A 14,280-nucleotide genomic window follows, 5' to 3' on the forward strand; every position below is an offset into this window, starting at 1 on the left:
TATTTCAGCCCGGGACAGCTGCTCAACCTTTATCAAGCACAAGTCCGATCGTGCATGGAGTACTGCTCTCACCTCTGGGACGGATCCGCCAAGTACCAGCTGGAGGCGCTTGAGGCGATAGAGAGGCGTGCCAAGAGGCTAATAAACGACGATGAGCTAGTAGGCAAAAAACTCCAGAGCCTCGCCCACCGTCGCAGAGTGGCAAGTTTATCGGTATTTTATCGGATACACTTTGGTGAGTGCGCTGCGGAATTGCACGATTTAATTCCGCCATCCCCGTTTTTCCTTCGATCGTCGAGGCGCACAGACTCTAGGCATCGCCATATGGTGGATGTTCCATGTACCCGGACAAAGCGGTTCGGATCGACATTCTTCATCCGAACCGCGAGGGACTGGAACATGCTTCCTGAGTATGTGTTCCCCGACGAGTACAATATGGGGGTCTTCAAGCGAAGAGTGAACGGGTACCTTCTAGGGAAGCGCGCTCCATCATAGGCCACATCTCAGCTTACCATCAGGCGAGATCGTGGTCAAGCGCTTCCCTATCACACAATAAAAAAAAAAAAAAAAAAAAAAAAAAAATATTATAAAGCTGAAAGAGTTTTTTTGTTTGTTTGTTTGAACGCGCTAATCTGAGGAACTAGGTCCGATTTGAAAAATTATTTTGGTGTTAGATAGCCCATTTGGCGAGGAAGGCTATAAAGTATAGGCTATATAATATTATCATCACGTTAAGACCAACAGGAGCGGAGCAATGCGGGTAAAACCGCAGGGCACAGCTTAGCTAGTACAAGATAAGTATGTAATGATGATGTTGAATGGATTGCCTACATATCCATCCATACGTTAATATAATAAACGCAAAAAGCTTGTAAGTATCCGGATGTTTGTTATTCTTTCACTAAAAAGCTACTGAACGTATTTACTTATGTGAGAGAATCATAACAGAGTAGTTGTTATGTGGCTATACCTTCCTATTATAATGTACTCTATTGTGTACAACATAATGTCGATATTGAAGTGATATGAAATGCATGGGGTTACGGGCCATGCTATGGTTTATATTCCTTGATTCAGTAGCTCGATGATATAGTCTCGGTACTACCATCGACCGCGCAAGGTGTGCGCACTGAGTCATTATTTAATATTATTTCACATATCTACCTAATTATAATTAATTATGGAGAGTTATTTAAATTCTCCGACAGCAGATAAATCTTTACTAGAATTACACATAATAGAAATACATGATTTTGCCAGTGGGTTCGGCCGCACAGCTATTTCATTCCATAAAGTCTATACGTAACGCTTTTACGGGTAAAACCTATCTAGGTGGTTATTATGAATTATGATGCAACAACGACAGAATCATAGTCAAAATTGGTTCTGCTATTTTGTTTTTAAAACTTATACCTACACACAATTTCTTAATGGTTCTAGTAATGGTTCATTTACAATTTACATCAAACGAGAAATGATTATTCTTTTAGTGTAAACAGGCGTAGAGCATTCTTTCGTTGTTCGTTTCATTGATTACTAGCGGTCCGCCCCGGCTTCGCCCGTGGTATATGTTTACGTTTTCTCTATATAAAAACCATCCTCGTACTTCAAGGAATATAATAAAAAAAGAATTATCGAAATCGGTTCAGCCGTTCTCGAGTTATGCGCTTACCAACACATTTTGCGATTCATTTAATCTTCTTATATATAAAAATGAATCGCAAAATGTGTTGGTAAGCGCATAACTCGAGAACGGCTGAACCGATTTCGATAATTCTTTTTTTATTATATTCCTTGAAGTACGAGGATGGTTTTTACGTAGAGAAAACGTAAATATGTACCACGGGCGAAGCCGGGGCGGACCGCTAGTCTTATATATAAAAATGAATCGCAAAATGTGTTGGTAAGCGCATTACTCGAGAACGGCTGAACCGATTTCGATAATTCTTTTTTTATTATATTCCTTGAAGTACGAGGATGGTTATTATGTAGAGAAAACGTAAATATGTACCACGGGCGAAGCCGGGGCGGACCGCTAGTTATATATAAAGATTATAATATGCAATGTTCTTACTGAACAACACTGAGTACCTACGAGTTTTCAATATCACGAAAGAATGCTTTTGCTCTATGTTCGTTTGATATAAATGCACCCGGCACCGTAAGAAGAAAAATATTCAAATAGGTATTTTACGAAAAACAAGACACCCTGTATAGATAATCTTATTAATGTAGGAAGAATAATTACATAAAAATTACTCATAACATTATTACAAATCATTAAAAATAGATCGTCTATGAAAGCTAAGTTTTTCGCAATATTTTCTATTATATTATTAACTAAATTTACGGACATTCCCCAAAGATTACAAGTATTTTTTAGATTAAGCGTCTTAAAGGCAGTAACAATATCACTAGCAGTTACGTGTCGTAATTCAAATAATGTACTGCACCCCGCAACATGGTCCCTCAAAAAGGTCTCAGCAAGTGCTGAAGACGAATTTAAACTATTAGTAATAGTAGCAGGGACACTACTGAAGAATTCTTCAAAAGCAAGCGCAACATCAGCACTTTTGTCAATAACCCTGTCATTATTTACAAGTTTTATGGTATTACTTGATTTGCTTTTACCCATTTCACCATTAATAATTGACCAAACTGTTTTAACTTTATTATCAGAGTCGCGTAATTTTTCTTTGATATATAAACGCTTTGCAGTAAAACAAACTTTTTTAAATTTTTTTGAGTAATTTCTAACTTAACTAAGAAAAGATGGGTCTTTATTATATTGCTTCATACCATATAATTCATAAAGAATGTTCCTGCACCTAGCTGTCGCCCATTTACTAAATGGTACCTACCTAAATCCTTGGTAATATTTAAAGATTTAACTTTAAATATTTTTTCAAATTCATTATGTACTAAATTAAAAAGATTATTAAACATTTCACAAGGACTATTAGGAAAGGATTGATCATTTAGTACGGGCAGGTTTTTATTAATATTATTCCTAAATTTATTAATGCCTTTTTTAGTTATAGGCCTAACATTAATCCTTTTAAATGTAGGTATGCAATCCCATTCAAAAACTACTTTCTGGCCACAGTGATCCGAAGTCAATGTATTGAGAATATTTTTCTCTAAACAGATGCAGTCACAGTATATATTATCAATACAGGTTGCAGAAGTAGGTGTAATTCGTGTGGGTTCGTTAAAAAGTTTATAATATAGATTAAATGACTGAAATAAATTAACAATTCGTGTAGCCGTTTGTGTTTGTAAAAGTAAATCAATATTAAAATCACCACATACTATAACTTTTTTTTACTCCTGCTTAGACGCTTTAATATTTCTTCCATGACTGTCTCAAACATATTATAGTCACTGGAAGGGGGTCTATAAACGCAAACGCTTCAGCTCCACACAGGACAGTTTTTTTTTTTTACGCTGCAATAGGGAAGCGCTTGGCCACGATCTCGCCTGATGGTAAGCTGAGATGTGGCCTAAGATGGAGCGCACTTCCCTAGAATGTACCTGTTCACTCTCCTCTTGAAGACCCCCATATTGTACTCATCGGGGAACACAGACTCAGGAAGCATGTTCCAGTCCCTAGCGGTTCGAATAAAGAATGACGATCCGAACCGCTTAGTCCGGGTACATGGAACGTCAACCATGTGACGATGCCTAGAATCTGTGCGCCTCGACGAACGATGGAAAAACGGGGATGGCGGAATTAGGTCGTGCAATTCCGCAGCGCACTCTCCAAAGTGTATCCGGTAAAACACCGATAGACTTGCCACTCTGCGGCGATGGGCGAGGCTCTGGAGTTTTTTGCCTACTAGCACATCGTCGTTTATGAGCCTCTTGGCACGCCTCTCTATCGCCTCAAGTGTCTCCAGCTGGTACTTGGCAGATCCATCCCAGAGGTGAGAGCAGTATTCCATGCACGAACGGACTTGTGCTTGATAGAGATTGAGCAACTGTCCCGGGCTGAAATACTGCCTCACCTTCGCCAGTATACCAAGCTTTTTCGAGGCTACTTGGGCTTTTGATTCAATGTATGATCCAAAATTAAGAATAGGCGTTAAGGTGATTCCAAGAAGCTCAAGGTGGTCAGTTATCGGCACGGGTACACCTTGGAAGGACGGAGTAAAAATGAGTTCAATGGTCCGTTCTACAGAAAGACTAACAATGTCAGTTCGTTCTTTACATTTTACACTATCATGTACACAGCGAACAGCGAACAGCGAACAGCGAACAGCGAACAGCGAACAGCGAACAGCGAACAGCGAACAGCGAACAGCGAACAGCGAACAGCGAACAGCGAACAGCGAACAGCGAACAGCGAACAGCGAACAGCGAACAGCGAACAGCGAACAGCGAACAGCGAACAGCGAACAGCGAACAGCGAACAGCGAACAGCGAACAGCGAACAGCGAACAGCGAACAGCGAACAGCGAACAGCGAACAGCGAACAGCGAACAGCGAACAGCGAACAGCGAACAGCGAACAGCGAACAGCGAACAGCGAACAGCGAACAGCGAACAGCGAACAGCGAACAGCGAACAGCGAACAGCGAACAGCGAACAGCGAACAGCGAACAGCGAACAGCGAACAGCGAACAGCGAACAGCGAACAGCGAACAGCGAACAGCGAACAGCGAACAGCGAACAGCGAACAGCGAACAGCGAACAGCGAACAGCGAACAGCGAACAGCGAACAGCGAACAGCGAACAGCGAACAGCGAACAGCGAACAGCGAACAGCGAACAGCGAACAGCGAACAGCGAACAGCGAACAGCGAACAGCGAACAGCGAACAGCGAACAGCGAACAGCGAACAGCGAACAGCGAACAGCGAACAGCGAACAGCGAACAGCGAACAGCGAACAGCGAACAGCGAACAGCGAACAGCGAACAGCGAACAGCGAACAGCGAACAGCGAACAGCGAACAACGAACAACGAACAACGAACAACGAACAACGAACAACGAACAACGAACAACGAACACGAACACGAACAACGAACAACGAACAGTGAACAGCGAACAGCGAACAGCGAACAGCGAACAGCGAACAGCGAACAGCGAACAACGAACAACGAACAGCGAACAGCGAACAGCGAACAGCGAACAGCGAACAGCGAACAGCGAACAGCGAACAGCGAACAGCGAACAGTGAACAGCGAACAGCGAACAGCGAACAGCGAACAGCGAACAGCGAACAACGAACAACGAACAACGAACAATGTGAATGTGAATGTGAATGTGAATGTGAAATTGAATGTGAATGTTAAACAAACACAAACACAAACTCGAATTTTAATTCGAACACAAACACAAACAAACACGAACAACGAACATCGAACAACGAACAACGAACAACGAACAACGAACAACGAACAGCGAACAGCGAACAGCGAACAGCGAACAGCGAACAGCGAACAGCGAACAGCGAACAGCGAACAGCGAACAGCGAACAGCGAACAGCGAACAGCGAACAGCGAACAGCGAACAGCGAACAGCGAACAACGAACAACGAACAACGAACAATGTGAATGTGAATGTGAAATTGAATGTGAATGTTAAACAAACACAAACACAAACTCGAATTTTAATTCGAACACAAACACAAACAAACACGAACAACGAACATCGAACAACGAACAGCGAACAGCGAACAGCGAACAGCGAACAGCGAACAGCGAACAGCGAACAGCGAACAGCGAACAGCGAACAGCGAACAGCGAACAGCGAACAGCGAACAGCGAACAGCGAACAGCGAACAGCGAACAGCGAACAGCGAACAGCGAACAGCGAACAGCGAACAGCGAACAGCGAACAGCGAACAGCGAACAGCGAACAGCGAACAGCGAACAGCGAACAGCGAACAGCGAACAGCGAACAGCGAACAGCGAACAGCGAACAGCGAACAGCGAACAGCGAACAGCGAACAGCGAACAGCGAACAGCGAACAGCGAACAGCGAACAGCGAACAGCGAACAGCGAACAGCGAACAGCGAACAGCGAACAGCGAACAGCGAACAGCGAACAGCGAACAGCGAACAGCGAACAGCGAACAGCGAACAGCGAACAGCGAACAGCGAACAGCGAACAGCGAACAGCGAACAGCGAACAGCGAACAGCGAACAGCGAACAGCGAACAGCGAACAGCGAACAGCGAACACCGAACAGCGAACAGCGAACAACGAACAACGAACAACGAACAACGAACAATGTGAATGTGAATGTGAAATTGAATGTGAATGTTAAACAAACACAAACACAAACTCGAATTTTAATTCGAACATAAACACAAACAAACACGAACAACGAACAGCGAACAGCGAACAGCAAACAGCGAACAGCGAACAGCGAACAGCGAACAGCGAACAGCGAACAGCGAACAGCGAACAGCGAACAGCGAACAGCGAACAGCGAACAGCGAACAGCGAACAGCGAACAGCGAACAGCGAACAGCGAACAGCGAACAGCGAACAGCGAACAGCGAACAGCGAACAGCGAACAGCGAACAGCGAACAGCGAACAGCGAACAGCGAACAGCGAACAGCGAACAGCGAACAGCGAACAGCGAACAGCGAACAGCGAACAGCGAACAGCGAACAGCGAACAGCGAACAGCGAACAGCGAACAGCGAACAGCGAACAACGAACAACGAACAACGAACAATGTGAATGTGAATGTGAAATTGAATGTGAATGTTAAACAAACACAAACACAAACTCGAATTTTAATTCGAACACAAACACAAACAAACACGAACAACGAACATCGAACAACGAACAGCGAACAGCGAACAGCGAACAGCGAACAGCGAACAGCGAACAGCGAACAGCGAACAGCGAACAGCGAACAGCGAACAGCGAACAGCGAACAGCGAACAGCGAACAGCGAACAGCGAACAGCGAACAGCGAACAGCGAACAGCGAACAGCGAACAGCGAACAGCGAACAGCGAACAGCGAACAGCGAACAGCGAACAGCGAACAGCGAACAGCGAACAGCGAACAGCGAACAGCGAACAGCGAACAGCGAACAGCGAACAGCGAACACCGAACAGCGAACAGCGAACAGCGAACAGCGAACAACGAACAACGAACAACGAACAACGAACAACGAACAATGTGAATGTGAATGTGAAATTGAATGTGAATGTTAAACAAACACAAACACAAACTCGAATTTTAATTCGAACATAAACACAAACAAACACGAACAACGAACAGCGAACAGCGAACAGCAAACAGCGAACAGCGAACAGCGAACAGCGAACAGCGAACAGCGAACAGCAGAAGCGAACAGCGAACAGCGAACAGCGAACAGCGAACAACGAACAACGAACAACGAACAACGAACAATGTGAATGTGAATGTGAAATTGAATGTGAATGTTAAACAAACACAAACACAAACTCGAATTTTAATTCGAACACAAACACAAACAAACACGAACAACGAACAGCGAACAACGAACAACGAACAACGAACAACGAACAACGAACAACGAACAACGAACAACGAACAGCGAACAGCGAACAGCGAACAGCGAACAGCGAACAGCGAACAGCGAACAGCGAACAGCGAACAGCGAACAGCGAACAGCGAACAGCGAACAGCGAACAGCGAACAGCGAACAGCGAACAGCGAACAGCGAACAGCGAACAGCGAACAGTTCGTTGTCCGTTGTCCGTTGTTCGTTGTTCGTTGTTCGTTGTTCGTTGTTCGTTGTTCGTTGTTCGTTGTTCGTTGTTCGTTGTTCGTTGTTCGTGTTTGTCTTTGTGTTTGTGTTCGAATTAAAATTCGAGTTCGTGTTCGTGTTATTGGAAATAAAAATTAATATCGAGTCCTACCTTATCGACTGTAGAAAAAAATTATATAAAATTTTAATTATTTTCTTACCTTATCGACTATAGATGAAAATTATATAAATTAACAAAAATCATATTTTGCAAATTGAAAAATGGAATAATTTTATCAAATTAGTGTATTGTCATCGGTCCTCAATAAATCTACAAAGTTTGAACGAAATCTGGCCGTTTAAAGTGGGTCAAAATCGTGTAATAAAAAAGAAGTATTCTACAGCTTTTTATATTATTTTAATTTTGTAAAGTGATATATTTAACTCTACAAACAAACAATTAACAAATGATTTGGCAGAGCTATAATGGCGTCTGCAAATCGCGTGCGTTTAATTCTATTCCCATGTCGTGAGCACCGTACGATGTTGTACGATTAGTGATGGGGTACAGGTTATCTATATTTTTGAATATTTGATAATGTCTTTTCCTGACGATAAAACCTAATTAGGTGTTTAATAATGTTTTATCGTCAGAATACAAGTTAATAATATGTATTTATGTATTCTCACTAGATTTATTCTTATTCTATTCTATAATTGTGGAAATCGAAAATTGTTGGTAAAACTATCTTTTTGCTACATATTTGTAATTCGCTAGTTACATTCAAAATGTGTATTTGATGAATGAATGATGAATTCTATATTTCCTTATTAACATAAGTAGAGTAATAGCACACCCCGGACACTCCATACAAAATTATCGTTTTGACAGTCACACTGTAGAGACTGCAAATGTGTGTGTTAACGCTTTATGGTCGGCACATTTTTGACTAGTGTAAAAAAAATTCGCGTTTTTCTGATGAAATACATCCGTAAACAGCACAATATCTAACCATTTTCTACGAAAAACGATAATCACAAATCCAAAATAATAAAATTGATTAATGTTGTCAATCTTCGTTGCGTATCGTCCCTGTAGAAAAATATGGACCATTTTTAGACTGATCGTGCGGGTTGAGGTAAGTGTTTAATTTTGGCGGGGGGCGGAGAGTGTCCGTTCTGTAGCGTTTAGCTACTATTATGTATTCTGTGGTAATAGATAGAGAGAACTTGTAGAGGCGGCGCTTCCATCGTAGCGTGGCTGCGTAGTCTTTAGTATAATTTGCATAATTTCCATTTTTTTATTGTATTTTTAAATATTATCGAAGGTTTATACTCGTAATGATAATAATTAAAATGAATAGCATATACATATAATTTTAGCAAATATTGTTGTGCTATTATATAGAAAATTATTATGATTTTGCATTGAAACAAGAGACCAATGATTTCGATGTATGCAACTTTTAATCATTAAATAGGACATCAATAAGCACTGTTTTTGTTACTGCTATGTACACACAAATATATGCCTAGTAAATCTAATCATCTAATTAAATTCTTATTATGAAAACATAAAAATGACTTCATGTTTTTTTTTTGGATTTATAATTTTATAATTCATATACTTATTGAGCTTGAAACGCAATCACCGTAACACTTATTATATGAAAGTATATTTAATTTTGAACCAAAAAAAATTTTTCATCGATATCGATACCCACCACCGTACAACCCTATCATCATTCATCTAGCCGTCAACTATCGATGCATAAAATTCATATTCTTGTAACACCCTTGTCGAGTTTTGACAAACCCCATTGCATTTGATATTGGGGGATCGTTTTAGTCTGAGTGCTTAACTTGCATTGATACTTATTCTATTATGGTTAGATATTATTCTGAATTAGAGGGGAATTAAATGAAATGAAAATTTATAGGAAAATTTCTGTCACTATAAAGAACGAGGTTGCGTATAAAATCAAGTATTGTTTTTTAGAGAAATTATTAATTATAACACAATTACTTACAGTATAATATTTTTTCTCATATTTAAGTAATGGATGTCATTTTGTAATGTTTTTCTCATTAAAGTCTGTTTTTATTAATTCCAATAAGATTTTTTTAAAACAGTAAACAAAACAAATATTACACTGCGTAACGGCTAACCACAAAATACTTAATAGGTAGTAGCTAACAGCCTAACTCATGAATCTCTCCAATTATAAAAATAAGGATTCAGATAGAAAAACATCAATAATTGATGTTTAAAAAATAATAATTAATTAACTAAAATTATTTTAGTCATTCACAACAACACAGACAAAAAATATTCGCCTAATATTTTATAACCGGCTAGTTATATTTATAAAAAAAAACTTTATGAAATAAAACTTCCCATTCACGTATTTATAGGCGCCACTGATTACAAAAATGCTCGAAAAAATTCAAATCCGGCGGATTTATTTAAAAAACGTGGAACAATAAAGCTTTGTTCCTTTTTATTAAAAAAAACAAAAAATGATGGCGCCAGTATCTATTTAGAAAACAATATGTAGGGAAATTATGTTGTCTATGGTTTGTTAATTTTTAAAACGTGTGTAATAAAACTTTTTTTTTAATTGGAATGCAAAGGCGTCATTCATTCACAATGTATTGCAAGTAGCTAACTTTAAATGAAAATTGGGTTGGTCGAGTTGCCTAAAGTTAAAAATAAAACAAAACTTGGCGATTTTAATATATTTTTATTTTTCATAGGGTATAATAAACATAGAGTCACAAATTAAACCAACCTAACTTTAAAAGCATAATAAAAAACTCTCAATCAGCATGTTAGTAACACAGGCTCATTGCCTTTGATTTCTTTCAAAAAGTTTAATTTATCTGTATATTTAGCCAAACTATCACTATTCTAATTCGTATAGAATTTTCCTCCCGAAGAATCCGGCATATCCAACGACGTGTGACATCGGGGTCGATCGTGGAGAAGGCCTATGCCTACAATGAAATTAAAATTAAATTATACTCTGATGAATAATAATACTTTTTATATGTCAAAAATTAGTAATAACGATAGAGATAGAGATTATAGTAATGGAAATTAACTGTAATGTTTATTATTGTTCAATTCTCAATACAAAATATAAGTTTGTGATTAATAAATATTATATTTCGAAGATTTGTTTTATTTTAATGTAACCGAAACCCTCCCCTAAATAAGACAACGACATTATTTAAATTGTATAATTAAAACAATCACGATGTCTTATTGCACGCCTCATAAGCGAAGCGTTGAGGTGGGTACTACAGCTGTCACTTCGCGCAAAACATCTGATTTTTCAAACTTAAAATGTCTTTATGTATCATACATTGCACTTGTAAGATAATACATACACACACATATTAAGAAAAAACACTATTTTTAACGTTCATGATATTTTTGATGTCATTTTTGTTATTTAAACTAGTTAAAAAACAGTTTAAAAAAGTTCTGTCTTGGACGTCCGTGTGTCTGTATGTGCGGATCCTTTTTCTTGTTAACACGATAGCGACCGAAATACTTTACTAATCGAGTCTTTTTTTTTCTCTTACGCTTGAGTATGCTCAGGAATAGAACCCTTTCATTTTTCAGGGTCTGATTCGATGTGGTTTAATTGTTATTAAATAAACAAAAATAATAATTAATAAATATTTATTAAAAAAAAATTATGAGGCGTGCACTTTTGGATTTTCCAAATTATTCTGTAACTGCTATGATTTTATAGTTTTGGGAGGATTAAAAAAATCTAGTTTTTCAAGAAGGTGTCCAGTGTAGATATAAGCAGTAGAGATTACTGAATATGCACCCATTTGCCAAGATCTACTTAATAGCTAAGGATATGATTTTTTTTTAATTTTCACATGAATATAGAAAATATAATAGGTATCTAGTATGTACATTAGCTAATATTTGTCGCCAAGTTTATTATTTACCAAATAAGTTAAAACATAAGAGCATTAGTAAAACACGTAGGTACATTTTCATCAGTTTACTCAAATATATTTCGTTGTACATCATGTGTATTCCCAGATCCTATTTCCGTATTCACGTCATAAAAATACCGAGCGAACACAATTAAAATAATCCTGTCGTAACCAATAAACCAATCAATTTCCTATTAAATATTCTACATGCAACCTCCGTGGTAGCGCTGCAGTGTCGTCTATCCTCTATGCCCTTTGTGACCGCCGCTTGTCTGCACGCGTTGTCTATGGTCCTATTTCTTTTTAATTTCTTTAGCTGTACCGCGCGCGGCAAAAGTCGATAGATTATTCGACGAAGCCACACGGTATTCATGCCGTGACATTCGATACAATCTTTTGAATGCAATGTTTATACAAATTATTGATTGAATCACGTTATTTCAAACGTTCACGTGTTATTATTTATTGAGTACACATGCGTGGAAAATAAAGTAGTGGCATTGACTTGAGGATTTCCGAATAAAGTGCATAGATAATTAAAAAAAATTGAGTGCCATTGATCAAGTAGATAATGGTGATCATGGCATTCAATTTGCAATTAACTACCCATAGTACTCATTTTATGTGTTAAATTATATATAATGGACTTACCTATGTTTTTATTACTGGTACCTACTGTACAATAAAGTGCCATAAATAAAAATAAAAAAATTAATGTTGACAATTTCATAATATTTGTTGATTTTTCGAGCAAAAACTGGACTTTGGTTTTAGTATTGTTATTTCTCTTTAATCATATAGCCAATGACTTCAACTTCTTATTTATTATTTAAGTAGTAATCTATATTTTGGTATAAATTAGCTAAGTATATAAATCAGAAACATACAGCAGTGTGAAAGTATTTTAAATACAATAACGTCCATAATACGCCGAAATCGTACATTCCCACGAATAATTGGCAGTCCAATCATTTGCATTAGTATGAACGATGTTGCCAGCAGCAAAAAATCCCCGTAACAAATATATATTCATATAAAATCACGTCCGATCGGCTTTATCGGCAATAATGCACTTTGACGCACCGACCGACGTTTCGAATTATTGCATTTACATAATTTGTACACAGTGGACATTATAAATAGTTTAATTTTATCTGATCATCGTAAAAATTACAAAAGCAGCCGACGGTAAAATAATTCGATGCTATCGTATTTAGGCTGTTTATTCCTTTGTTAAAACTGTCACGTAATAATTAAACTTTTTAAATAACAATTAGTTGAACAATGTGTTTAATTGATAATAGAAATTATTTTAACAGCTAATTTAAATATATGCATAAAATATTCCATTGCCGGATATGTTTTAAAAAGTATTTTATCCTGTGACATTCCACAGGGTAAAAAAAACTATGCATTGACAGTTCCGAAATCCTAGTTGCCTGATTAAAAATCAAAACACATTTTACAATAAAGTGCTAACGACTTTTTAGTTATTTTACGATCGGATCGTAGGCTATAAAAATCATTTGCACACCTGTTACTAATAAAGTACCTAATAAAATATCTATTAAAAAGAAATTTAATCATTGTTTTATGGTCGTAAAGTTGTTTCGGTTTTGTAAAGAGAATTTTTTATTATTTTTTATATGGCTATTGTTTTAAGTTGTGATTGAAATTTATTTATACAGATACATAATTTATTTCGTTCAAAAATCATATGAAATATTGTGATGTTAATATTTAATAATAATTGTTATAATAATATACCTAAACGACAACTTCGTACTAACATTTTGCTTTTATTTGAAACTCCGAATTTACATTTTCAATAGTAGGTAAAGAATAGGGGATATAGTTTTAATATAATATAACACCACTTATTGTAAAATATCGACAAATACTTATCATATGAAGTAAAAGTCCCATAATGATTTCTCTACTTAGATTAGGAATTAGGATAATAAACGTTATACCTAACTAGGTAGGTAGGTATTAAAACTTATCAAACTCTTTCCCACAATAAACAAAACATATCTCCGAGCAAAGCTATTTTTTATTACGTTGTTAAACTTTAAATTTACGCTTTTAGCAATTGCTCCTTCATATATGCTAAAAGACTTTTCAAAACTGTGTTCACGGGAAGTTATCGAAACCTACAGGGTATAAATACCCTGTAGGTTTCGATTCCCTTGCGAATGTCGAAATTTGCGAAAATTTGCAGAATTACAGTCTTATACTTTTTTCACAGCTTCAAGGGACCGTAAACTTCAGTCTTCAGTATTCAATATAAATTTCAACTTGATACATCCACGCGTTCGTGAGAAAAAGGACCTTGACAGACACATAGACAACAAAGTGATCCTGGATTCCGTTTTTACCTTTTGAGGTTAGGAACCCTAAAAACTTAGGACAGCTAGTAGAAAGTTTTAAACAGTAGTCATATGGGTAAAACCGCGAAAAATTGTACATGAATTATTTTTTCAATGTTCCCATTTTATTTCTCATATGGCATCAACGTTTTTTGACAACAAGTGTTTTGTTAGATATGTAATAAAAGGTATGCTTGTGTTCTTTTAGATTATTTCATAAAACTCAATCTATCTCTTGCAGAAATATTTTATTT

The sequence above is a fragment of the Colias eurytheme genome, chromosome 28 (assembly GCF_061535395.1).
Source record: "Colias eurytheme isolate Ceu_HAF_F1 chromosome 28, ilColEury1 Martin Lab GWU primary, whole genome shotgun sequence".
NCBI classification, from domain to species: Eukaryota; Metazoa; Arthropoda; class Insecta; order Lepidoptera; family Pieridae; genus Colias; species Colias eurytheme.